Here is a 26,938-nt window from a genome sequence, read left to right as displayed (position 1 = left end):
CCTGTGGACTGTTGGCCTGTATGAAACTAGCTTTCTTTCCAGGATTCCCAACATGTCCTTCCTTAGCTCCTGCTCTTAATAAGCCCATTAATTCTTCAGACATTACTACACTCTCCACACATGTTGCACCTCACAACAGGGACAATGAGAGGTATCCCATCTGTCTTTGACCTTTATCCTCCCAATTAGCATCCAGTTCCATCTCCACTTCCTCCATCTTTAGCCTGGTGTCCTTCTACTGCTCTTCCCACTGTATGTTACACCCTAAAAACTGAAAAATATGTACTCATGATATTGTGATCTTTTCTGCAATACTATTGCCCTTGCATCACTCTAAATGATTATTATTTTCTGATACATTTACCTTATACCCCAAAATGGTATGATAGGGACCTACTATAATTTTATTTCACAGTCAAGTTTTTTTGCTGCTTTGATATTAATTTTATGAGGCAGAAACTGCACTGTAAAATATTTATTGTGGTCCTCTCTCCAGTGACTTACAAAAAAGAGTATTGTAATTTCCTGCTTTTTGACTCCCACTAGCAGAATGGTGGCTGCTTGTATTTTGCAATGACATCATTCATTTTTGCCAGTGATCATCTTTTGCTCAAAGGTGCATTTCAGGGCCTGAAATATAACTAGTGCCTGTTTAGAGCTTTTGTTCATACTATAGCTATAAGGACGAAGTTATTTATCTGTGAATGACTGAATTTAGTACCCAGGTTTAAAACTCTCTGTTGACCTTGTTGCTAGAGCCAGTGAACTTTATAAGGATGGAAAAATAGGATATGTAGCTCCCCTTTATTCAAACACATTACATGATGCCACAGATGACGTGCGAAATGTGAGAAGGAAATAATGTGAGCTTTCAAGAAAACCAACCTGGTGCGCAGAGAAACACCATGAACAGCTTGAGATACAAAACAGTAAAAGTAATCTTTTTGTGTATGTAGGTAGCAGTTTTGTAGTCAGATTAAAGTGAAAGAAGGGCACCACTTAATGAGAAAAAAATATCAGTGTGGAATAATTGTCCCTTAAGCAGATGACGTTTTTTGTATGCAACTCACTGATGTTAATAAAGAGTTTCTAGTGAAGAGCAGGATGGCTAATTTCACCCCAGTTTTTTTTTTTTTCTTTTTTTACAAAGCACTTCTGACAAGTAAGTACAAGCTCATTATACCTGTTGGTCTTTGGAATAAATACTGAAACTCTGTATGCCACAGAAAGAATCGCTACTTTGACATACTTTCAAGTGACACATTTACCCAGTGTATTTCTGTCCCAGCAGACAAACACACAATTGAGAGAACAAATGCAGATTTAGTCTAGACGTGAAGTACTTGAGTGTACTCTATCAACATTATTGCAGTAACACATACTGGTTTTGTCCTCATTCGCGCTTCATCAGTAAAATAAAACAGAGACACTGGAATGCAAAGTTTTCATTGTGAAAGCATACACAATATGCAAACGTGCAAATAAAGTGTTTAAATCTAGTAAATAAGAAACTTCATGTCAACACAGACAAATTGAACTTTATGCATACACATACATTTTGTGAATATAGATACAGCCTATATAATTATTATAAATATATAACATTTAAAAACATGAATTTACAGCAGCCTATCTACCTAACAAAAACTATAGTAATAACAATCCAAACATATGCATATCGATACAAAGAAAAGTAAATCCACAGTAATTTCATCAAGCCCAGGGTATGACCCGGTCCTAAGAAATAAATCGTTGCATGTTCCTTCTCATTTAAGCTATCAGAAATAAGAGGGGATAGTGACTGTAAAGGAAAACTCCTTATGTACAGTGCTGTGTCTGTCTGGGGTATTTGTACTACCGCTCACCCTAACAACATATTTACGTTCAGCAATACTTATTTCAAGCTAACATCACACATACTAACCAAGGGGAATTACAGGTAGTGACCTGCCTAACAGTAAAGGGATGAATAAAATGAATGGTACAAAATTCATTAGCTACCCATAAACTGGCTAAAAGAACTTGCGGAGACATGGGACATGTAGCTGGTTTTAAAATAATAAATGATGATTTCAGTGGGTCGGGTTTAGGCTGCAGAAGCTGTTTTAGTTTCCAACCACACTTTAGGTAATACTAAAATAGGCTATCAATGTATTTGTTAACCATGATTTTTGGCATAAATCAGAAATGATCAAATATATAAAGAGGCCACACCAATAAACAGACACTACACTGTTGATACAACTTTGCCGTAAATACAGTATACTACAAATTGGTGTCAGCTTACATTTGTTATAGCCTAGTCGTGGGCTTGGGTCATGACTGAAAATTATCTTTGGACCAGATCACCTACCAGAAAAACAAACATAGATAGCTAGATAAACAGATAAACATAGAAAAACAAACAAATAAATAAACAATCAAAAGGTCTTACATGTTAGTACCATAGGTTGCAAAGAACCTAGGAAAAAAGTAAGTTTTGTGTCTTAGATATAAACAACAGAAAGTCTGGTCTTGATTTACCATTGGCAAATGTCTTTGCCTCAGTCTACCAGTCTTTCTACTTAACAATGAATCCATCATGTAATTCTTAAAAATCTCTGTTTACACTAATGTGGATTGTAAATTAATTTTATATTAAGGAATGCAAGCAACTAGCAGCATAAAGCAAAGAAAGCTATTTGAACTCTGCATTTTAATGATTCTGTTTCTTTGTCGTAATGAATCATTATTTTCAGAACTATGATATGAATTTTTGAGTTTTCCTATTATAATTGTAAGACATGTAGCTGCAAGTCCCACAACTATTTAAAATAAACAGCAAATTAAAAGAAGAATGAATGTTTAAAGAGCTTTTGCAAGTTGGCTGGGCAAGACCCCTCTTCCCCAAATATAGGGGACTATACCCTCCATACTTTTATACATACTAACTCTGAGACTACATCTCAGCATAATAGGAACAATCTGAGATACCGTAATCTTTGACTTAGTGTATACAAGCCCCTTTATGAACAATTAGTCTTGTTTAAGGATTGTGTTTCCTTTTATTGGAATTTCAAACAGTTATCAGTTTTTGAAGTTGTCTGTTTAGAGGATCACCACTATTTTCTGTGTGGAGATCCTCTTCTATTCCCATTTCTCCAAGGAAATGATTGTAGAGTGGTGTCTGTTATGACCAAAATATAATTTCAAACTAATACTAGAGAATGACTTCCCCCTTTCATTTACTGCAGCATGATAAACTTTTTTTTTGGGGGGGGGGGGGTGTACGGTTCTGTGTAGTTTTACTGAATATTTATAAAAAAATATTTGTTTGAGAAATTTCTTTCAGAATGGTGAAGCCATCTCTGAGAGAATTGCCTCTGTAACATAACACTATCCACACACCTCTCAACTGTCCAGATTTTTGCAGAATGTCCAGATTTTTACCTCATATTTTGGTCTGTTCCTCATAAGATTTGTAATTTTCTGGCAAATCACTGGGATGATCTGAGGACTGAAGTCACTAGACATTGATATACATTTGTGTTTCAGACTTCATATCCTTCAGAAAAATGCATGCTAAGACAAATCCTGTTATTCTAGCTACTGTCTAAGTTCACCAATATTTAAACTCTGTCCCTATTTCTGGGTCTTTGTCCCCCATTCTGGATGCCTTTGTCCAGATTTTTTGCGCTAAGAGGTTGAGAGGTATGACTATCATTTGTTGGGTTTGTCAGTATTTAGTGTCAAGTATCTTTTAGGAGAGTCAGTCTGTCAATGCATTAGTGCCAGGCTGTTGCTTCATCATATGTGCTGTTTAATACTATCTATATGTTGGACAACTTAAAGTGAAAAAGGCGAGGTTTTATTTTTTCTGATTTATGAGGTTATCTTTCTTTATTACTTTTGCCTTATCTCTGAGTTTTTGCAACATTGGAAGTACTACGGTTAAATATTGAGTGTACAGGGATAATGCCTGGGGAAATGTTTATTCTTTCTCTTATGTGCAAAATCTTGACTAGAAACATTATGTTCTCATTTTTTATTACTTTTACATATTTCATTTACAATATTTTGATTTCAGAGTTGCTCGATAGTTTACACATGAGATTACATGAAAATAGGCAGGTATGTTCTCTGTTCTCAACCAAGTACATTTTTTACACATTTTTTGGAAATTTGATGGCTTAATGTGGATGAAATGTTTACAACTGTCTTAACTTACATCTGCATCACCACTCTGAATCTAACTTACCTATATACAGAACTTTTTTAGTATACTTGATACATACATTTGTTAAATTTATAGAAGCCAACATTTTCAGGGAAGCATATATTTTTATACACAACGGGGGAGGGGGATAACAATATGAGGTTCTGAGTATAAAATGGAATTTGATCAGTTGTGATATCCCAGTGAGTGAGTTCAGAAAGCTGATATATAAAAAGAAATATTGTCCTGACGACTGAGTATTTTTTCATGATTATATAATATCTAGCATTGTGAGAAATATCTTTTGAAAAACTAGTCTATTAATATTAATATTCACTGTTATAAAGAAGCAAAGCATTTCTTCTTTAATAAAATACATTTATTGTTTTACCAATTCTGATATTTAAAAATGCAGTAAACTGAAAGTACAAGATGAATATTTATAAATTCTGCCTTCAGGACAGCATCCCTTTTTATATATCAGCTTTCTGAACTCACTCACAAGGCTGTCACTGCTAATCAAATTACATGATACATTTTCTCAAGCAGTTTACTTGTGAGGTCATTGTATGTGAAGTCACAGTGGTGATGATGCATGAAAAACACAAATAGATATTGCTAGCATTCAAGTGATGTACATGTCCTTAAACCATGTCTATGAAAAAAATATTTTTTTTTATCCCGGCACTTGCAGATGATCAGAGTTTATCTCTTCTTTTGCTGACCATCAGAGTTTCCCACCACTGATCTGTTCATATGTCACCCTGGAGGCAAGACCTGATCTTGTCAAAGTTATAATTCAGGTGGGGGTTTCTGATGCTGTTCATAACCGTACTCTCTGATTAACTGACATGTGTGTCCCCTGAAGTGGAGGGCCTGCTATACTGTCCCCAGGCCACGTGACTAACTCCACATATGTACTTATGATGACTATAGTAAATGTGTTGTCCTTGGCAGAGTCACATCCATGTCCAGCCCTTACTTTTCAAATTTTAGCACTTTGCCTCTGAATAGTAAGTACAGAAAAGCATTAACCAATCAACCTCCAGCCACCTGGTCTGGTTCCACCAATTCCTGGGACTCTCAGCAGGATGTCTGGGCATAGTCAGAGCTTTAGCACTCTGCACTAAGGAGCAGACAGAAAGGAATATTTAAATAAGTAAACAAGTAAAAATAAAAGATTTCTGAAAACTGTTGACTGTGAACATGTATCTTGACATAAACATCATGTCTGTTCTTCAGTGCTAGACATATTACATGATGATGTTACCTGCAACTCCTATCACCTGAGCCCTAGGATTCATGCACAGTGTGAAAACAATTATTGTTAATAAAGATAAGCTGCAACACTCTTGAAAGGGGACATGTAATCTGGTATGCATTCAGAAGACTTTTGGTAATGAGACACTACCAGTTAGAGGTTTCTTACCTCTTCTTCCACAGGGAGGAAGATAAAAATTACAGGAGCACACGTGAACAATCACAAGGCAGGTAGCACAAACCACCAAGAGGTCATTGCAGGCAAATGTAAAGTAAAGGCAGAATAAAAAGTACTGCATTCAAAAGAGCATTTTTTACAAGAGTAGCTACAGAAGATTTATTTATTAAAAAAGCTGGGCACACCTATGACTGATCATTCAAATCATTCTTAAAATTTACATAAAGTTGCCAGAGGTATGCAAGTATTTTAAATAAACGAATCCTTTAGCATATTGATTTGCATCCTCAAACCTATGTCACAGTGAAAAAATTGTAATACTGAACACAATTCCCTTAGCCTTTATTTTACTTTGTCTAAACTATAATGAAGATTTTGAATCAGTTTATAATAGTATAATGCAGATTTAAACACTTGGTAATGAAATACGGTTTAACAAAGTATTAGAGTTGAGTGTAATTATGGTCACTCATCATTTTATACACATTTATTCTGAGCAGCTTATCAAGTAGTGTTCACAGTTTGTTTTAAGAGACTTGCAGTCATGACTGTTCATCTGCTTCAGTATGCGGGATGGAATTATGATATATAAAAAATTAAGACCTCTTGGTGGTTTGTGCTACTCCCACTCTAATATCATCCACCCCATCCAACTACTGCCTTTCTTTCACCTCCACTAACTACCTTGATGATAGCAAGCTCAGATGCTCATAAGCCTAGTACTTATTATACAGCAGGAACTTCTCATTGTTACATTTGTTAATGCCTGTTATGTACTTCACAGATAAAGATTCTAGTTGTCTACTGATGTACTATGTTCTTCATCTGTAAATATGTTGTAAGTAATTTCTATGTTAAATTGTTAATCACTATGTAATCCAATGTAACTACTGTCTGTTTATTTTACTGTGGAGCTTTTCTCCCCGGGCCTCCGCTGAAAATGGACCCACGTCCAGTCGGACACTCCCGGTCAACAAATTTAAATAAATAAAATAAAATAATAAATAAATAAATAAGAAATCTATCAATAAATTAATACAGAACCTGAAGGTCAAACATAACAAGAAAAAATAAAACCATGTTCTTATTAAGCAACTGAATAATAAAAGCAGTTACCACAGTCTTCTACACACAAACTCACACATGCATGCACGCATACACACACACACACACACACACACACACACACACACACACACACACACACACACACACACACACACACACACACACACACACACACACACACACAGTGTTGCACAGATAACAGCACATTTATAAAGGATGCAGACACAAAGGAAAATGTTTCAACAGCCATACTATAAGCAAGCATAAACAAAATCTCTTGTCTTTGCAAGGGGCAGACACCTGAATTTAACAGCCCCGAAAGATTGTTCAGCCTTGGAGAAAATGGAAAAGAAGTATCCCTTCTTCTTCTTCAAGGTTGTGCACTCAGAGTTGCTATATTTGGATCCCTGGGGAGGAGTTTTGCTGCTCTTTTTAATCTGTGCTTTTGTCTGACTTTGAACTGTAGCTTTACATGCTATTTGAATACGGCAGTTATCAGTGACTGCAATGCTTGTTGTTCAGGGCTTGACAAGGTGTGGTCAGTTTAGATGAGGCCAAGTAATCCCTTGTGTGTGCTCTCAATGTGTGTGTACAACAGACAGATCAAATGCTGACTAACATTTGATTAGGTCAGTACTTAAAATAGTAATATAAGAAACCAGACAGAGAGGGAAAGGAGAGAGCATATCAGCAAACTCTTTGAACCATAATTCAGATAAACTGCAATATCAGTTAGAAGCTTTTGGAAGCACAGGCCCTGGACAAATTCTAGAAGCACAGCACAAAGAACGTGTTTTTTTTTTTAACTTGGACTTGTACTCGGACTCTGTTATCACTGTTCTGGCTGTTCTAACTTTAAGCTATTACCAGAGCTGTAGCTAGATCTTTCAAAGTGGAGAACCAAAATAAATAAATAAATAAGAAAACAAAAAATGCCTCAATGCTGCAGCTACTAAATTTCTAACAAAAATAGCTAGTAAACATATTTATTTCAGCAGCCACATAAATTATGGTACTGCACTCGTGTTAGCATATTCGTGTGTGCGTATTAGCACTGCCGATCGTGCTTTTAATAGTTTATGCTTAAGACAGTCGGCTCCACCCTAGTTATGATACTGAATGAAGTAGCTCGGAACTGGCCAAGGTTTGAAACCTCAGCTCTCCTTAATGCACATGTGATTTACACACAAACAAATCAATGAGAAGAAATGAGATGTAACTACAGATTTATACTTATAGATTTACATTTTTTAACACTATTTTTTTTTTTTAGTCAAGTAGGTGGGCTGGTCTCCACACCCTTTTTCATCTGTGACTAAGGATCACTATGGAGCATGTACAGAATTAAAACACCTTCCTCTCTCCAACAGAATACACAGGTAAGTAGACAAAGAGGGGAAAAGAAGAAAGGGTTCATAGGTTTATAGGTATATACTAAGCTAATGACCACCAGGAGCTTTATAAGTCTAGCCATACAACCCAACCCAGTTTTATCCCTTTGTAAACATGGGATTTTATTTGGAGGGGTATGTTAGTTAGGAAGCTTTTGTTGGGGGAGGGGTATGTTAGTTAGGGTATATTTACTGCCTGTCTGTGTCTATCTGAGACGTGGGGTCAGACCGGGGTGAATTTCCTATTTTCTATCCAGTGGTCAAGGTTACTATTGAATAGGGTTAGTGATGGACTCTGCTTTGTGTGGAGATCCTCTGAGACACATATCTGTCTCACCAACATGTCATATATGTTACAAGCAAAATTTAAATCCATTAACAAACTTCTGAACCAGGAATTATATAAACTGCTGTATCAATTTGAAACTTTTGGAAACAAAGGACATGGTCAAAGTCGAGAAGTCTAGCACTAACGCAACGAAAACGTCAAGTAGGACGCAAACCTAAACCTTCTGGATCACCATTCCAGCTGCTCTACCAAGAAGGTATTGAAGCTAGTGTGATGTACCTGCATATACAGGCATCAGATTAATTATCAATCGATCATGTTTTCCCTGCAGGAAAGCTTGAAATGTGTTAGGTACGATGGAGAGCTGGGGCCTTTCTTAAACTCTCTGGATTTCGATCCAGGTAAGACTGTTAGTACTGGTTCTTGCCAACAGGGCTTTGATTTCTCAGGTGTAGATCACTTACAAAGTTTAGTTATGTAACTGACTATTTCATCAACTGAGTTTGTATTTCACAAAGGTCCTGTTGTTTTTGCCTTCCCATTAATTACACAAGAAACAAAGAACAAACTAATTATCCCCTTAGGTCTGTCTGTTGTAGTATTCTTTCTTGTCTGATGAAATATTCTTTTAGTGTCACATACTTTCTTGTTCTTGTGAGAATAAATATTTTTTGTTTTACAGAATACCTTGATGATTTTTTTTGGGGGGGGGAGAGGTTGCGTGCAAATTGACCTGATTATGTCTGAAAATGGCAACATCCCTTTTCTATGTTAATTGGCTTGGTAATATACAAAGGAAAGAACACAAAAAATTCAAAAGAGAAACCAAAAACAGAATGAAGTAGGAAAACAATACATTCTACCAAATTCTATGGGAAGTCTTCCCCACTATTCATTTCATTTTACTTTTTAGCTCTTGAATTACATTTTTATTCCATGGATAATAAAAAAACTAACAAGGCTAAAAGTTAATGATTAAAAATAAAATCTGACAAGTACATTAATAAAGTTCCACCTTCCTTCTGTAAATAGTTTAATGCAATGCTAGGGCACTACATAAGGTAGTGTTAATTTACAACCACACTGTTTCTTGAGGTCATATATGTAGAATCCACAGAACAAAGCATCTGCATGCAATTTGTTATGACACAGAACATCATGAAAATAACGCTATGCACTTTCAGGCAATGTGTACTAGGAAGGCTATAATGAGTACAGACTAGCACTGACAAATCACATTAACTTCTAAAAAGCATGCAAAACCCACAAGTACAATGCTTGATATGGTTCCTTATCTGACGAGTTCTTTGTCACCTACCTTTGCAGGCAACCCTACCAGGAGTTTCAGTAGAATGTAATCTTACTTCTCAATGTTTTTTTTCAGGTTAAAAAACTGCAATATCTCTGTCAAGGACTTCAGCAGAATATATTCAGCTAAATCTATTCAGCCTTTTTTGAAAATCACAAATCCTTTATGTAATCTATTAATGCAAGGACAATCCATTTGCAGCAACCATCACAGCTGGTAAGGCTGTCATTTTTTTCAAAGTAATGGACTGTGCACAACAGATGAAAAGAGAGAGAGAGAGATGAATAAGCCAAGCTATCCTTCTGCTCAGTTGTTCTGATCACTGGCCCTGTGTTTATGATGTGGATATATAGATACAGGGACTGGGATTAATCTGCTAATGTTTCACAACTTTGAGCATCGTGTGTGTATGGGGGCTGACAATGACTGAAGAGTTTGCTTGGTGCCATAGTTACCTTCCTTACATCGGAAGCCTTACTGTAATTGTGTCTCATGGGTAAAGTGTTGCAAGACAAGAATCAGGCTGAAATCTAATAAAGAAGCCTTAGATGCTCACCTTTTTCCTTATATATATATATATATATATATATATATATATATATATATATATATATATATATATATATTTTTTTTTTTTATTTCATGTTTCTTTGTTGCCTGAACAAGCTTCTGAATGTGCGCTATTTGATGTGATATCTGTATGGCACAGAAGGGCACCTTCTACTTAAATATGACAGTTTAAAAATAAAATACCTAGACTTCAGCTAAACTATATTCTTTTCCATTTTACTGAAAAAAAAATAAAATGTCTAAGGTCAACATATTTGCTTGAAGCTCTGCTGGAAATCTATAGCTGTTCTTTTTTTTACTTATGAAAACACACAGTTCATTATATAATGGTTATTTCAGGGTTTGCTAGAAGTCCTGCCTCTTTGGCTACCAGAGCATCAAATTCAACTGCAGCTGTGTTCTGTTTTATAAACACTTTGTCTAAACAAAATATGTTTTGTAAATAATGTTGGTTTCTCCTGGCTCTTCACTAATGGAAATTTATTTCAGGACTGAAAGCAGACTTTTTGCCCACAGGCTGTCCCATATATTAAATCCCTTGGTGCAGACCCCTTGCATCATCCCAAGGTTCTCTTTAAAACAACTCCCTCAACTTTTAAACATAATAGTATAAAAGTTATAGCATATGGCAAGGTATAAATGTAATTTAGAGGTAATATAGTGACCTTGGCTTTAGATGATTGTCACTATTGAAGTGACACCTCAACCCCATGTGCAAAAACGGGAAAAGGGGTTGAGGATGAATGGGTGAAAGGGATTATAGTTCTGAGATGTTAAACCAAGGTTTCATCTTCCTAAGTTGGTGGCAGTTCAAATGGATGTAAGTCCTTTTACCTTGAGCAATGTAGAGCAACTGAACAAACTCCTGTGAATGAGATGTCTTGGCTCTCCTTTTACACCTTAGTATTGACAAGCTAGGATCACTATTTAGTTGTTTCGTTATAGAAAAATACAGCAATAACCTTATCCAAAGAGTACATACTTGCTTTGTAACCAGTAATTATGTAACTAATGATAGTTGTATGGAATGTCTCATTCAACTACCTTTCAAAACAGTAGCTAATGCTACTGTACTTTGAGAAATGATTAACTCTTTGTTTTCAACACATGAAGTTTACAGATTATTTGTATATAAATCTTACCTGAATCGCAAGTTTTGGAAATCATTTCAGCATCTTCTAGAAGACCTAAAATTATTCTACTACATGTTGATCGGCAAACAGGAAGTGTACATATACATGCTGTCCATTGTAAACTGTAACTGTCTATATCATGAGATGACTGAGCCCATTTTTAAAAAAAAAATTCATAATCTAGCTGTAAAACATTGCCTTTGGAGACACTGTGCTTTTGTAGACAATTATTCATTATTTATTTTTATTCCCCCAAAGTATACTTATTATTTTTTATGGGTAGTCTTGCCTCATTTACATATGCTTCTTATAGTATTTTGATGTCTTACAATGAATTTTAAACAGGGCATACATATTAGACCTTCGTTTTTTTAACTGCAATTGTTGATATAGTATGTGCATCAGCCTATACAAAATATCCTGTTAACTAGCACTGGAATGATATTTTATAAAATAATAACACTGAGCTTTAAGTTAATTTCTTCTCCCTTGAAATTCTCTAATTTTTTTTTTTTTTTTTTTTGTATGTAGTTCTGCTTGATTTTTGAATTGCATTTCAGCTTCTCAGGAACTTAATTAAGCAAGAGAGAAGGAAAAGAAACTTAATTAAGCTATGAACTCTTGGTTGGAACTGTCCTGGAACAGCTTTTTTAACCCAACTAGAAATCAGAAGGCAACTGAGGAAATGTGATCTTCACTTCAGCTCTGTCTTGCTGTTGCTCACTGTTTACTTTATTTCATTAAAGAAAAGTGCAAGAAGTTTTGGACTGGATGTCACTGATGACCAAATCTTTCACTCCTGTACAAGATTGCTAGCCACTTTTTCTTCCAATAGAATGAGGTGGACTTGGATTATCCAATTTGAGAGGGTATTTTAGAGCAACACAGTTAAGGCTCTTATACATAGCATAAACACAAAACAATAATTCAAAGTGTAGAGGAATGATGATGATAAAGGGGGGGGGGGGAGCTCAAGAAATAAGGAGAGACTGGGATTCTGGATGCAGACTCTTGAGGAGAACAACAAAAAACATACAGAGTATTATATTCATAAAATAGTGAGGAGTATTCTAAGAACTAAACCACCATGAGAATGGAGAAAAGGGATTCAGCCGCTAGGGATGACTGTGGTTAGAGATACAGATAATAGGCAAGAGGGGGCTGGAATTTATTGGGACAAACTGGCAAAGGAACCAAGATATTGGGAGCAAGTAACTAGAAAGGGGAAGGTAACAGAATGGGAACAGGCCAAGAATTTATTTGGACTGCAGGTTAGAGACTGCCTTCCCTATCAAGGATTGATATCATAGTACAGGCAAAGAGAAAGAAATGGAGGGAGGGGTCCTAAATGAAAGACCAGCACTGGTAGAATTTTTAATAGAATCTAGAACAGAAACTGCCATTAAAAAAGGAATTATTGGTAAAGCATATAAATATTGCATGATAATTGTAAGAATCAATCAGAGAAGTTTAGAAAGGATTGGGAAGAGAGACTGGATAAGCAATTCACAAAGAGACAATGGCGGGGGGGGGGATATATGTATATCTCTCAAATATGCAGCAAAGTCTAGAAGATTTAGAATTTTTCCTGGAAGTGTTTGCATAGCTATTTTTATACCCCAAGTAGACTCTAAAGAATTTTTCCTCAGGTGGATAGCAAATGTTGGAGATGTGACGGTCAAGAAAGAGGTGGCTGGGAACTCATTTTTTGGGAGTGTAATGACCTGGAAAACTTTAGGGATTCCCTGCAGACCTGTCTGTCAGAGATGCTAGGTGAGTGGATTGGATTGACTGGGGAGATGATTTTTTGAGCTATGATACAGAATCAGAATTGCCTAGACATATTAAAGGCCAACTGAGTCTAATTATGGTAGCTACCAAAAAAGCAATTACTAGAAAATGGAAATCAAAGTCTAGACTAACTTTATTAGAAGTAATAAATATAGTAAGAGAGATACAACAACTGGAATTGGGATCTTTAGAAAAGGGAAGGAGCAAACTACATAGGAAAAAATGGGAATTGTGGGAACAAGATATGCAGAGAAGGAGCAAGGTTTAAGAGGCAGGATTTGAATGAGCCATATAATGCTTAACTGACAATGACTGGATAGATTATAACTGATGTATAATGTTTGCAACTACAGTTGTTGTAATGGTATCTGTGATGTATAATGTTTGCAACTAAAGTGGTGTCATTTTGTTTGTTTTTCATTTATATCAATATAAGATTGCCTATGTCATATGTGATCATTTAATAAAGATGTTCATTACAAAATAGATATAAGGTTAAAAAAACTGCTAGCCACTTTTAATTGTACCTCTTTTGGAGTTTCTGATGCCTTTTGCCATTATCATGCAGTGGTATGACACAGGACATAAACGTGAAAATGACAGCTTACGATATAACAGAAAAAAAGACAATCTCAAAAGGATGAAATAAGAAGATGCATGTCTATAATCTGAGATTTCAGGCAAATAATTGTACAGGCATGCTCTTGTATGCTGTAATTTGCAAATCAGTGGTTTGATAAAGGACATAGAAATGGTAATGGCATAGGTTAGGATAATATAGAAATAAAAGAGGTCATAAAAGGATGAAGTAAATTGATATATGTCTACAAACTGAGATGTGAGGCAAAGAAATATATAGCAATGCTGTTAGATGATGTCATTTGGAAATCAGGAGATTTTTTTATATGCGTATATATCTTTGTAGGTGGCACACTGACACAGGAAGTAGCAGAGTCACCTCACAGTATGACATTCTATGATTCATTCCACAGATGGGCTGCCTTCAAAGTGGACTGTATTTGCATGGATTTTTTCCTGATACTCTGGTTTCCTCTCACCTCACAGTATGACATTCTATGATTCATTCCACAGATGGGCTGCCTTCAAAGTAGACTGTATTTGCATGGATTTTTTTCCTGATACTCTGGTTTCCTCTCATAAGCAGCAGTGGTACAGCGGTAGTGTTGTTGCCTCACAGCAAGAGGTTCTCTTGTTCGATTCTTGGCTGGAGTGCCTTCTGTGTGGAGTCTGCATGTCCTCCCCGTAGTTGAGTGGCCTCTGAAAGACATGTGTGAATGGGCATGCCTTTGCTGAAGGTTGGGCATCGGGCTGGCAACTCAGCACCATAAAAAAATCAACTGCCAATCATTAGTGGACCGGAGTTCTGCTGTGGTGACCCCTAAACGGGAAAAGCCGAAAAGACAAACAAAACTCTGGTTTCCTCACACGTCCTGAAAACATGCAGTAGGTTGACTAACAACGCTAAATTGCCTCTATATGTTTATGTGAAATGGAAGAAAGGCCTGGCAATCTATTTATATTCCCTACTTGCATAACAAGCTCTCTGGATGCTGTTGGTTATTCGTGGGGTTACTACAGGAATCAGATTCTACTCAATAGTTTTGCATGTGATATGTCTTTGCTCATTTAAGGATAAGGGGTGAGAAGTCCTTTTACATCTGAAGAAAAAGATTTAGGGACAATCATGAAAGGTTTTAAGGTGGATTAATAGGGAATGCAATATGGTCACAGTCTAATCTAGACAATTATAGGTGACTCAGCCTTCAAATTATGGTCTTGCTGTCTTCAATTTTGCTAAAACTTAAGTATTACTCAAAGTTATGAAATTCACAGCTCATTAGGAATATTTGTTGGTTGCAGTCTTAACACAAAGGTGCAATAAGGTTGCTGTTTGAAAGGATTTGGTTCCCCAACTGGTTTTCCAGCTAGGTGCATTTAGTCTGTACTTTTTAGTTTCTTCACCTTTGTGCCTGCTGGCCATCAGCCACTCTATCACCCATTCATCCTCTTGTTATTGGCTCCACATCAACTGCCAATCATTAGTGGACCGGAGTTCTGCTGTGGTGACCCCTAAACGGGAAAAGCCGAAAAGACAAACAAAACTCTGGTTTCCTCACACGTCCTGAAAACATGCAGTAGGTTGACTAACAACGCTAAATTGCCTCTATATGTTTATGTGAAATGGAAGAAAGGCCTGGCAATCTATTTATATTCCCTACTTGCATAACAAGCTCTCTGGATGCTGTTGGTTATTCGTGGGGTTACTACAGGAATCAGATTCTACTCAATAGTTTTGCATGTGATATGTCTTTGCTCATTTAAGGATAAGGGGTGAGAAGTCCTTTTACATCTGAAGAAAAAGATTTAGGGACAATCATGAAAGGTTTTAAGGTGGATTAATAGGGAATGCAATATGGTCACAGTCTAATCTAGACAATTATAGGTGACTCAGCCTTCAAATTATGGTCTTGCTGTCTTCAATTTTGCTAAAACTTAAGTATTACTCAAAGATATGAAATTCACAGCTCATTAGGAATATTTGTTGGTTGCAGTCTTAACACAAAGGTGCAATAAGGTTGCTGTTTGAAAGGATTTGGTTCCCCAACTGGTTTTCCAGCTAGGTGCATTTAGTCTGTACTTTTTAGTTTCTTCACCTTTGTGCCTGCTGGCCATCAGCCACTCTATCACCCATTCATCCTCTTGTTATTGGCTCCACATCATCCCTTGTGACGATCCCTAACCTCTAAAAGAAATTTGCCTTGATGTGTAGGCAAACCAGACCCTATGGCGTAATAGACAAACAACAAGAAGGTTGTTATCCAAGCAATCACTGACAGATTATTTGCATATGACCTATATCCACATCCCTGTGGCAGCTGTCAGATGTGGCCAGGATACTGGTGCTGAATATATGTGTTTCCAAATGGTTTACCTTTACAAAGGCAAAACACACTCATGCGATTGCTCATATGAGCAAATCGTAACTTTGAAAATCAAAACCGCGACAGTTTCCAATGCTCGAAAATCAGCAAATCGAAATGCAGATTCGCTGATTTTTTAACATAAATGTCGGAAAAAAAATGTAATGAAGTGTAAAGCAGTAGGCAAGCCCCTCTGCACCCCACACCCCCCTACTTTAATATTCTAACTCCGAGATCGCACTACAGTGGGGAAAGGGACCATTTTCCGATCCCCACTATAGTGCAATCAACCCCAAAATGCTGAATCTGCAATGAGTGAATGTCACTGTGCATTCACTCATTGCACATTTGAAGCTTTTCATGTTCGACATTTGCAAACTTTGCAAATGTCCTTTCGAACATTTGCTGTTCACCCTTGTGCAAAACGCACACATGAAGGTAAACATTTCTAAATATGCTTGTTCTAGCTACAAAGTATACTGATAGATGGTCCCAGAACTTCTGGCAATTCATCCAATGAGATACAGTGGCCATCAGGAAAGTAGTGAGCCTGGCTATGTCCATCTCCCCCTACTATGCCCAGGATAAGCAAGTTGGTGTCAGCTGCTGACTTCCACCATTTTTAGCTAGATTCTCTGGCACCCTGGTGACTAATCAGTACTGGATATCTAGAACACAGTAGTAAAGATTTATCCTTATGATTCATGTGTTAGCCATCTGTTGTGTGAATTTTCATGTTTTCCCTATGTTTTTAATATTTTGAAGAAGTCTCTAGTTTCCTCCAACAACTCAAACATATGTTAGCAGGTGAAATGGTGATACTCCAAATAGCTCCTAAGGGTGTGTGTGTGTGTGTGTGTGTGTGTGTGTGTGTGTGTGTGTGTGTGTGTGTGTGTGTGTGTGTGTGTGTGTGTGAGCGAGCTATAATGGACAGGCATCCCATCCAAGACTGGGTCTTACCTTATACCTGTTAGTTGCTTTGAAAGGATCTGGATCCTCATAACTTTTAATTGGATAAGGAAGGTATTGAAAATGGATGGATGGTTACGATATCAGCTTCTTACAGTCTTGCAATAAAAATATACATTTTTATACAGCACACTGTATTTCTTCTTTTCAAAAAAATTTGCTTCTCTTGAGTGGCCCATGGCTTATAAGGATAAAACCCTTACTACATCCAGTTGACCAGTGTTTGACTAGTGACACAGGTGCTGGAGGGGCCGCAGAGAGGAGGTGGATGGAGGGAATGTTTGATGTTGTTTTTTCTATCCAAGGGAGAGGGAAACAGCCTATGCTCAGTGCAATGTAGAAATATTATGTGTCTGGTAAGTTCCATGCTGCAAGCAGGTATACAGTCAGAGCCTGTGCATGTGCAGAATCAAGCATGCACCCACCATTCCAGCAAATGTACAGAGCCTGAAAATGTTGCTGTGGGGAAGTAGTGAGTGTTAATATACACTCCCTGGCAACAATATGATGCTGGACCAGCATCCTTGATTTCCTCACTGGCCCTAGATGTGGGGTAGGGTTGAGCCCAGGAGAGGTTAAGTTATGTCCAATAGACCCAGTGAATGAGAACAGGAGATAATGGCAGCTGATGGCCAGTTGTGGGGAAGGAGAGAAAAAATACTGCTCCTCTTCATCAGCAACTAGCTTTATCAAGCATACACACCACTAAAATGACACATTTTTACTCCCTTGTTTGAGCAATTTATCATCTCTTGATCTAAATATAATATGACTCAAAATGGTCTCCCTCCCATGATTTCCAAGATTGCTACACACTGATCAACAGCATAACTTCAGCTCTCCCAATGTGAAAACAGAAAATGAGAAAAAGGAGTGCCAATGATTTATGGGGGTAAAATTCAGTTATTGGCTAATAAATACATTGCCTGGATGCCAGTAAAGAAAATCAACAAGAACAAAGTGAAAAGAAAACACTGGCTGGGAAGAATTCTGTAGCTGTTCAGCAAAAAGCAGTTCAAGCTCAAGCTTTGTTTCAAGAGATGGCTTCCAGTAATTTATAGGAAAAAAATAATCAAATGTACTCAGAGGTGATTGAAATAAATGAAACATTGAAGGAATATATCAATTTAAACAACAAAAGACTGGAAAAAATAGAAAAGGCTTTAACTAGCCATTCAGATTAACTGATAAAACTACAAAAATCAGAGGATGACATGAGAAAAAGTTGGCTAAATATGAAGTTTCTCAAGAACAAATGTTTAAAAAGTAGTACAGTTAGATGACAGAGTGCACAGAGAAAACCTGAGATTTTCTGCTGTGCCAAAGAAACTGGAAGGAACAGACTGTATTAATTTTATGAAAACATAAATAAGCAAATGCACTGGTGTTCCACAGCAGTCTTTGTTAACTGAAAGGGCATATTGAGTGTATACTCTAAACATGGACATGAGAAAGCAGTCAAGACCTCTATTAGCAAAGATACAATCATACCAGCAAATAAAGTTGATCCTGACAAAATTGTAGCAAAATGGCAAAATATTAAAAAATGGAGACAACAGAGTGTTTGCAGAAAATGATTATTCGCTGTGCACCAGGCAGATAAGAAGGAAATTTATCCCAGCAATCGGGGAATGTCGGAAGGCAGATGTGAGATTCAAGCTTCTGTGTCCAGCTGTCTTCAAAGTTTTTTTTTTCCTAGAGGCTGAAAGTAATTTTTGATAGGATAAAGAAGACATAAAAAAATTATCCAACAAACAGTGGTCAGCAAGCAGAAGGGGAGTCTGCTTCTCATTCTTCTGATGGTAAGGTTCATAGACAGACTTTACCAGTGAAACCTTTTTCAGTGTTCCAAAGGAAAATCTTTTATAGACAGAAAAAAAAGCACAGTAGTTGACTAGAAGAATCAGCAGTACCTTTGACTTCAACCAGAGTCTGGTGCTGGGAGATGGAAATGAACAGGAAGAAGACTATCAACTCTGAAATTAGTGAATAAATGAAAGACTATAAAGCATCTTATCACATTTGTGAATATGGTTTTGCAAGAAGTGTTTGAAAAACACAACTTTTGTTGACTTTGTTAAACTTGTGGGTGGCCTGTAAAGCATGTACCCCAAATTATATCATTAATGTTTTGAAGGGCACTGAAAGGGGGAAAACTAACTGCAGGTAAAACAATTTTTGCTCTTATTAGTATTTGTATTAAATCTTTCATGATATAAACTGCATGTTATATACAGTAAAATAGTTTTGTGTAGTGTGTAATCAGGGATATTTTAAATGTAGGGGAGTCTTTTCAGTGACTGTTGCACGTGTTAAAAATAAAGTAAACAAGTACTTTTTTTGCTGTGAGAAATATAGCTTTTACATTATGACAAGAGAAAAAGGCTGGACAAAAGCAAGTTTAATGTTGATATGCTGTGATCTTGGGCTTCTAAGGTGAGAGCGGGGTATGAAAGTGTACTGATTATATCTATATGTAGGATTAGGATATTTTTCTCTTTTTACTTTACAAAAGTGATTACTACATTTGGCTTAAGCTGTAGACAGGTATTTTTGTAAGTATGAAGGCTTTAAAAATAGGTCAAAATGATGAAAGCCATTAACTGTTACACTTCTTATAATTGCTAAGATGTTAGCTTGTTTGTTTTCTATTGGCAGATGTCAGTGGAGTCAATATGTCTGTAGCCGAGGGCAGTTGTGCATTCTTTCCTAAGAGAAATTTATAAAGACTCATCACCGAATACAGTTCCATCGAGACAAGCCGTCTGCAGGTGCAAACAGTTAATCATGAGAATTCCAAGCATGCTTTACTGAGGGGAAATGCAAAATTTAAAGGTATGATGGCAAGCAGGTCAGTGAAAAATTAAGTTTGAAATTATGGGAAGGGAATAAGAGGTAATAACCTCCCTAGCAGCCTTAATACCTTAATGTATTTAATAGAACAGTGTACAATTTAGTTTTATTTAAAGATAGCCAGTGCATTTTTTCTTAGTGTTAAAAGTTAATGTTTTTTTTAAAGCATACAAGCTGTTTTTCATATCCAGGAGAGGAATAGAAAGAGAGAGAGAGAGATATAAGAAAAGAACAAAAAGAAAAGACAGCAATCGCTGTAATTGGGAGAACAGGCGTGTGCTTTAGCATGGGCAACCTTAATTTAGGTTAGATAATGCCTGTAGGTGTAGCCATTAATTTGGGGCAATTACTCCCTTCTAGAGGATTACACTTCTTGTTTTGAAGATGTACATAGTTTTGTGTATTTGTTCCAAGTTAATAGGGGATGGGGGTATTTTGCATTTAGTTCTTTTTGTTTTGATAATATGTATGAGTTTAGAAAAATTGCAATTAAGCAACTATTTTTGATAGCAACTTCAGAGTACAAAACCTTTTAGCACAAAGAATTTGGCAATAGAACATTGAAAACATTCAAATGGAGATGAGAAGAAACAACTGTACAGAAGATCAGCCTGCCAAACATTAGTATATGCATGTAACACAAAAGCTGGAAATACACATTCAAAAAACTGTCATGTATAATAGGAGGGAACAACAGCTTTTTATCATGATGGCTACTCTGTCCATATTATCCTGAAACATGAATGGCCTTACAGGTATCGATAAAAAGCAAAAAGTATTGAGTTATATTAAGAAATGCAGAGTGCAAATAGCAAAGCTGCAGGAGACACACCCGGAAAGAAATGATTGTGTGAATTTGACAAAGAGAAGATTTCAGAATGGATATTCAGCAGGGTATCAGGGACAGATGAAATGGGGAATAATTATACTAATTGCTAGAGGGCCTCCAATAGTGATAGATGAAGAAAAAAACAAAAATTATAGATTTGTAGTAGTAAGGGGCTACTGGCAATGGAGGAGGATTACAATGGCATCTATTTATATTCCACCTCAAATGGCTATTGTGGAGCTTACAAAAAACTGGAAACAATCAGCTTTTAGCAGGGAATATTATTTATAGGTGGGGGCTGGAATTTGATTAGCAATAGTGAGGGTATATCAGGGAGAACTAGAAGCATACTTCCCAATGTCCAGATTTTTGCAGAATGTCCAGATTTTTGCCGTATATTTTTGGTCTGTAGCTCTAGGCTAGAGGGAACAATATAACAAAGCAATTCATGGAAAATTTGGTATGGAAGATGTGAGTACAGTAGTAGAAAGACAGAATTTACATATTATTCCCCAAGGTACAATAACAGGGCTAGACTAGACAGAAATTATATTTCACAGGAACATGCACATTCTTCTTTCCTCTTTGTTATTTGCTTTATATTTATAGTCATTGGCAAAGTAAATAAGGGAAACAGAAATACAAGGATACAATTGGTATGATAATCAAGAAAAGTTATCTTTATTTGCAGGTGATATTATTTTGTAACTGATAAATCCAGGAAAGGACATCTCAGTGTTGTGGAATATTTTGAGACAGTTTCAACTCATTTTGGGATATAAAAGTAATGAAGATAAAAACAAAGGCTATAGCTGTAAATTTTGAACCCAGATACAAATTGGTTCGGCAATACCGATGTTTATGAGAACATAAGATTAAGATCAAGTATTTAGCCGTATGGATCAAAAAGACTTCTGTTACGACAACTAAGGATGTGTGGGAAGCGACTAAACAAAAGATAATTCAAAAAATGAGAAACTGGAAACTCTTATTTATGGGTATGGATAGTAAGATACAAGCAGTCAAAATGTTTTTAGTCTTGTGTAGTGGTTAGGTATAATTTTATCAACCCAAGGAGACATTCTGGACAATAATCAAAGAATTGAAGGAATTTATCTGAGACAAAAAGAGGGCAAGAGTTAAGTGGGATTACTTGAGCCTTCCAATAAAATAAGGTGGTTTAGGTTTATCATATTTGAAGGGATATTTTAGAGCTACACAGTAATGGTTAATATACATAATACAAGCAGAAGGTTATAATTCAAAGTGGAAAGGGATGATGATGAAGTAAGAGGGAAGTTCAAGAAATAGAGAGAGAGAGTGGGATTTTGGATGCAGATCTTTAAGGAGAATAATAACAGCCATACAGAATACTACATTCATAAAGTAGCAGAAAGTATTCTAAGAACCAAGCCAATATGAGAATGGAGAAAGGAGACTTTGCCTATATGGATGACTGCAAGCAGGGATAAAAAATAGGTAAGTGGGGGCTGGAATTTAATGGTGAAAACTGGCAAAGAAACCAAGATATTGGGAGCAAATAACTCGAGCAGGAAAGGTAATTGAGTGGGATGAAGTCAAAAAGACATTTGGATTTTAAGTTACAGATTGCCTTCCCTACTGGGGCTTAAGCTAAGAGTACAGGCAAAGAGAAAGGGATAGGAGAATTTTAAGTGAAAGAACTACTCTGATAAAGTTTTTAGTAGAACAGAAGCAGCTGTTAAAAAAGGCTAATTAGTGGGGCATATAAAATATTGCATGATAGATAACTATAAAAATCAATCAGAGGAGGTTAGAAAAGATTGGGAATAGAGAATGGAAATGCAATTTACAAGATGTCGCACTGCCAGTCCAGCTATCTGGAATTTTGTAAATAATCATATGTCATTTGTGAATATCAACATGATTCATAAGCTTGTCTTATAAATGTATTAGAACTGTATGTTATGTGTATACTAAACTGCTAAAATGTTGGTAGTTTCTGACAATGGGAGTTTAGCTTGGGAACTAAAGTCAGGTGAAAAAAAGTGATGTCATCCAAGCTAACCCAGCAGTAATATTTTATATTAATTTAAGAACTCTCTGAGAGAGAGAGAGAGAGAGAGAGAGAGAGAGAGAAATAGGGCATTTTGCATTTTCTCTTTGACCTAACAAGAACATCCACTTATCACTTATGCCTGCTTGTTCTGTAAGTAAGTTTTTAGGGTGTAGTAACTTTTTTAGATTCAGATAGGAATACAACTGTAACAAAGAGAAATGCTGCCAGCCCAGCTATCTGGAATTTTGTAAATAATTATATGTCACTTAAAAACATTAATATGATTTATATAGAAATCTGATACTGCCAGCCCAGCTATCTGGAATTTTGTAAATAAATTTATGTTGTGTGAATATTAATATGATTTATATGCTTGTCTTACAAATGTAAGAGAACTATATGCTATGTGTATATTAAACTACTGGTGCATAAGTGTGTGTTGAACTGTATGTTCTGTACTGAGCTTCAAGAATGTAACCACAGTGTACCCTACTGGAAAAGAACAGAGTTAACTTGAAAACTCTAAGAAAATAAGTGAATTGTTTTATGATTGTGTTTATTTCTCAGTTTCACTGAAGGAGACAGGATGTCTACAGATAGAGGTTTCTTTCTATTGCCTTGAAACAGAAATAATTACTAGGTTTGTAATGTAAGGTGTTTTTATTGCTCTGTGACTTCCTAGTAGCTGCACATCTGAGAGATACATATTTTTCACAGAGAAATGTTAAATTCTGTTGGTATATCTGTTAGCCTGGGACCTGAAGGCAGGTGACAAATATTGATGTCATCCAGCTGACCCAGCAGTAATATTTTGATATTAATTTGGGAACTCTCTCAGAGAGTGTGCATTTTGTATCTTGTCTTGTATCTGAAAATATCCATTCAGCACTTCTCATCTGCATTTGCCTTGCTATATAAGTAAATTATTTAGGGCCTAGTTTCTCTTAGATATAGATAGGAATGTAGTAAAGATTAGTTTAGATGTTTTCTGTATTTATTTGAGGCTGTCCTGCAATGTTGTTTTAAAATATTTCCTGTGATTCTGAACTCTGTAGTCACTGTGCTGAGTTATTGAATGTTGTCTTGTTCTTTTATTATTTATTAAATATATATAAACCCTTTAATTGTGGCTGGTTTGTTTAGAGATATTTAAGCTCTGAGAGTACTTGCATATGTATTTGGTGACACTCTACAGGCCACTCCTAAATAGCCTTGAAAGTATTGGTCACACTTACCATTTGAATAATAATAACATTACACAGTAGGATTGATCACTCTTTGTAAGAGCCTTATAGTAGCTGATAAGTAAGAGTGACTGGTGGCAGCTGGTACTTCCTTATAGTCTGGGCAGAAGGGGGCATAGCTAGTAAACCTGTGCCAGCCTTTTCCAGGTGTGTGTGTGTGTGTGTGTGTGTGTGTGTGTGTGTGTGTGTGTGTGTTTGTGTATCAACCAAATCTCAAAGTGTGTGTGTCACCTACTTGGGCAGGGACATGAAGCACTTGCTGGATAGACAAGATGCTGAAGGTCTTAGCTTGGCCAATTGGCTGAGATGTTAACCCTATAGCTGTGCCAGTGGGGAGCCTTATTGGGGATATGGAGAAAGAGAGAAAAATCAGCCTCAGACTTACTGTGTTCTCTGTGTGCTCTTAAGGAAATTGTACTCCACTGTGTGTGTATACTTGTCATCCTCCTAATGTGGATGTCCCTCACTAGTGCTAGTGGTGAGGATTGAGGCTCCTTTATTACTGGGGCAGTGCAGGAGCATCACAATAGTAAAGTATAGCTTAGATGGTTTATTTGAGACTGTCCTCAAAAATATTCCCTGTGATTTTGAACTCTGATGTATCTGATTACTTACTGAGTATTGTCTTGTTCTTTTATTATTTATTATTAAATATACTTAAACCTTTCAATTGTGGCTGGTCTGTTTAGAGATAGTTAAGTTCTTAGAGTACTTGCATATCTATTTGGTGACACTGTACAGGCCACTCCTAATAGCCTGGCTTTTGGTCAAACTACAATTTGGATTAATAGTAACATTATAAAGTAGGATTGGACACCCTTCGTTAAGGGCCTTAAAGTATCTGATAAAGAGTGGCTGGTGGCAGTCAGACCTATCTTATAGTCTGGGCAGAAAGGGGCATAGCTAGTAAACCTGTGCCAGCCTTTCTCAGGTGTGTGTGTGTGTGTGTGTGTGTGTGTGTGTGTGTGTGTGTGTGTGTGTGTGTGTGTGTGTAAATCAAATCTCAAAGACCGTGTATTTCAGCTATTTGAGCAGGGACACGAAGCACTGGTTGGACAGAGGGTACTAGAGATCTTCGTTTGGCCACTCAGCTGAGATCTCAACCCTATAGCTGTACCACTGGGGAGTCTTACTGGGGATCTGGAGAAAGAGGGAGAAACCAGCCCCAGACTGACTGTGATCTCTGTATGGCCTTAAGGGAAATTGCACTTTATTGTGTGTGTACTTGCCATCCTCCTAGTGTGTACATTCCCCACTGTTGGCAGTGGTGAGGATTGAGGCTCCTTGATTACTGGGCCAGTGCAGGGGTGTCACACAAGAATAAAATGGGAAGACTTATCTATGTCTCCCAAGTATGCAAGCAAGTCCAGGAGGTTTAAGACATTCCCCATGAAATTGTTTGCATAGGTATTTTATACCCCAAGTAGACTTCAAAGAATTTTTCCTCAGATAGATAGTAAATGTTGGAGGTGTGATGGAAAAGAAAGAGGTAGCTGAAAACATGTTTTGGGACTGTTATGAGTTGGCAGATTTTAAAAATCCCCTACAGAGTAGTCTGTCAGAAATACTAGGTAAGCAAATGTTTGTAAGTAAGGAAATTATTCTTTTGACCTGGGATACAGGATCTGAAGTGCCTAGACATATTAATGCCTTATTAATTTTAATTCTGTTGTCTGCCAAAAAGCAATTACTAGAAAATGGAAATCAAAGTCTACACCAACAGTATCTGAGGTATTGAATATTTTAAAAGAGATGAAAGAACTGCATGCCTATTTTTAGAAAAGAGAAGTAGCAAATTACTTAGAAGTAAATGGAAATTGTGGGAACAATACATCCATAATAACGTTCAGGAGGAGTGAGTTTTAATAAAGGCAGGAATTCAGCAATTTTTTTGTAATGCTGAATTGATGACAGTAGCAAAGAAAATACATGTGATGTATATTGTATTTAAATGGAAACATTAAAATGGTTTGTTTTCTTTTCTGTTAATGTATGTATGCCTAAGTCTTAAGTAATAATTTAATAAAGGTGTTTAAATATAAGATGGTCTTTGCCATAATTCCTACCTATTCAGAACTTCAACTCAAAAATGTTACCTTGCAGAAGAACAGTATATTTTTTTCTAAATGATGCTTTTTTCCCCTCCTTCTACTGTGCCAACTATCAAGCCTCCTCCAGTTGGACATGCTCATTCATTCCCAAATGGTGAGGCCCTCCATCTTTCAGAATCACTAGTGCAACAGCCATCCTGAAGGGCCATCATCTTGTGTCCCTGCAATGATTACTTTTAGAATTAGTCAAACCCCATGCACTGGGTAGAGAATGAGCTACACGTGTCACCACTGGGATCCACAATATCTTTTTCATGTGAGTGCAAGCTCCTGCTCACTCACTAATGGTGGCTATCACCATTCAGTGGTTTTGTGGGCTGAAAGCCTGTCCTCAGAATGCCTAATCTGTCCTTTCCTTCCTTTGAGGGTACACACAGAAGGCATATATCTCACTTAGCCCTGCCCTCCCCCAAGAAGAAGCATGCCCATCCTCCCCTGCTGCTCCTGATAAAACTTGGATTGCCCAGGCCAAAGCCATACTCAGGGCTCTATGCCTTTGCAGCAGAGGTGCAGGTCCAAGAGCAGTACATTTGTGTAAGGTACTTGCTGTAGTATTAGAGTATTTATTTAACATTTGTTTACCGGGGAAGTCCGACTGAGCAACTTTGCCCATTTTCAGCAAAGGCCAGTGGAGAAAAACTCCACATAATAACAACATAACAGTCAGTATTTTAAACAATAGTGAAACAATCAGAGAAATTATAGTAATAAATTAGAATATTTGGGTTAAACTCAGCATGCTTCATTGCTTCAGCAATTCACGCTGGG

At 36.7% G+C, this 26,938-nt stretch overlaps 1 protein-coding gene across 1 annotated transcript in view; it reads right to left on the bottom strand.

Annotated features, from left to right (window-relative positions):
- GNG13 (G protein subunit gamma 13) overlaps nucleotides 1-10,036 on the bottom strand; it is a 285,318-nt gene extending 275,282 nt beyond the window's left edge. The window contains exon 1 of the mRNA XM_044089726.1: nucleotides 9,700-10,036. The gene's annotated coding sequence lies outside the window, so the exon portion shown is untranslated. The remainder of the gene's footprint in view (nucleotides 1-9,699) is intronic.
- Nucleotides 10,037-26,938: the final 16,902 nt, after the last annotated feature.

Source organism: Protopterus annectens, chromosome 12.part0, assembly GCF_019279795.1.
Source record: "Protopterus annectens isolate FY-2018-M chromosome 12.part0, PAN1.0, whole genome shotgun sequence".
NCBI classification, from domain to species: Eukaryota; Metazoa; Chordata; order Ceratodontiformes; family Protopteridae; genus Protopterus; species Protopterus annectens.
Note: the sequence above shows the minus strand (reverse complement) of the source record. Positions and strands in the feature narration are given on the sequence as shown.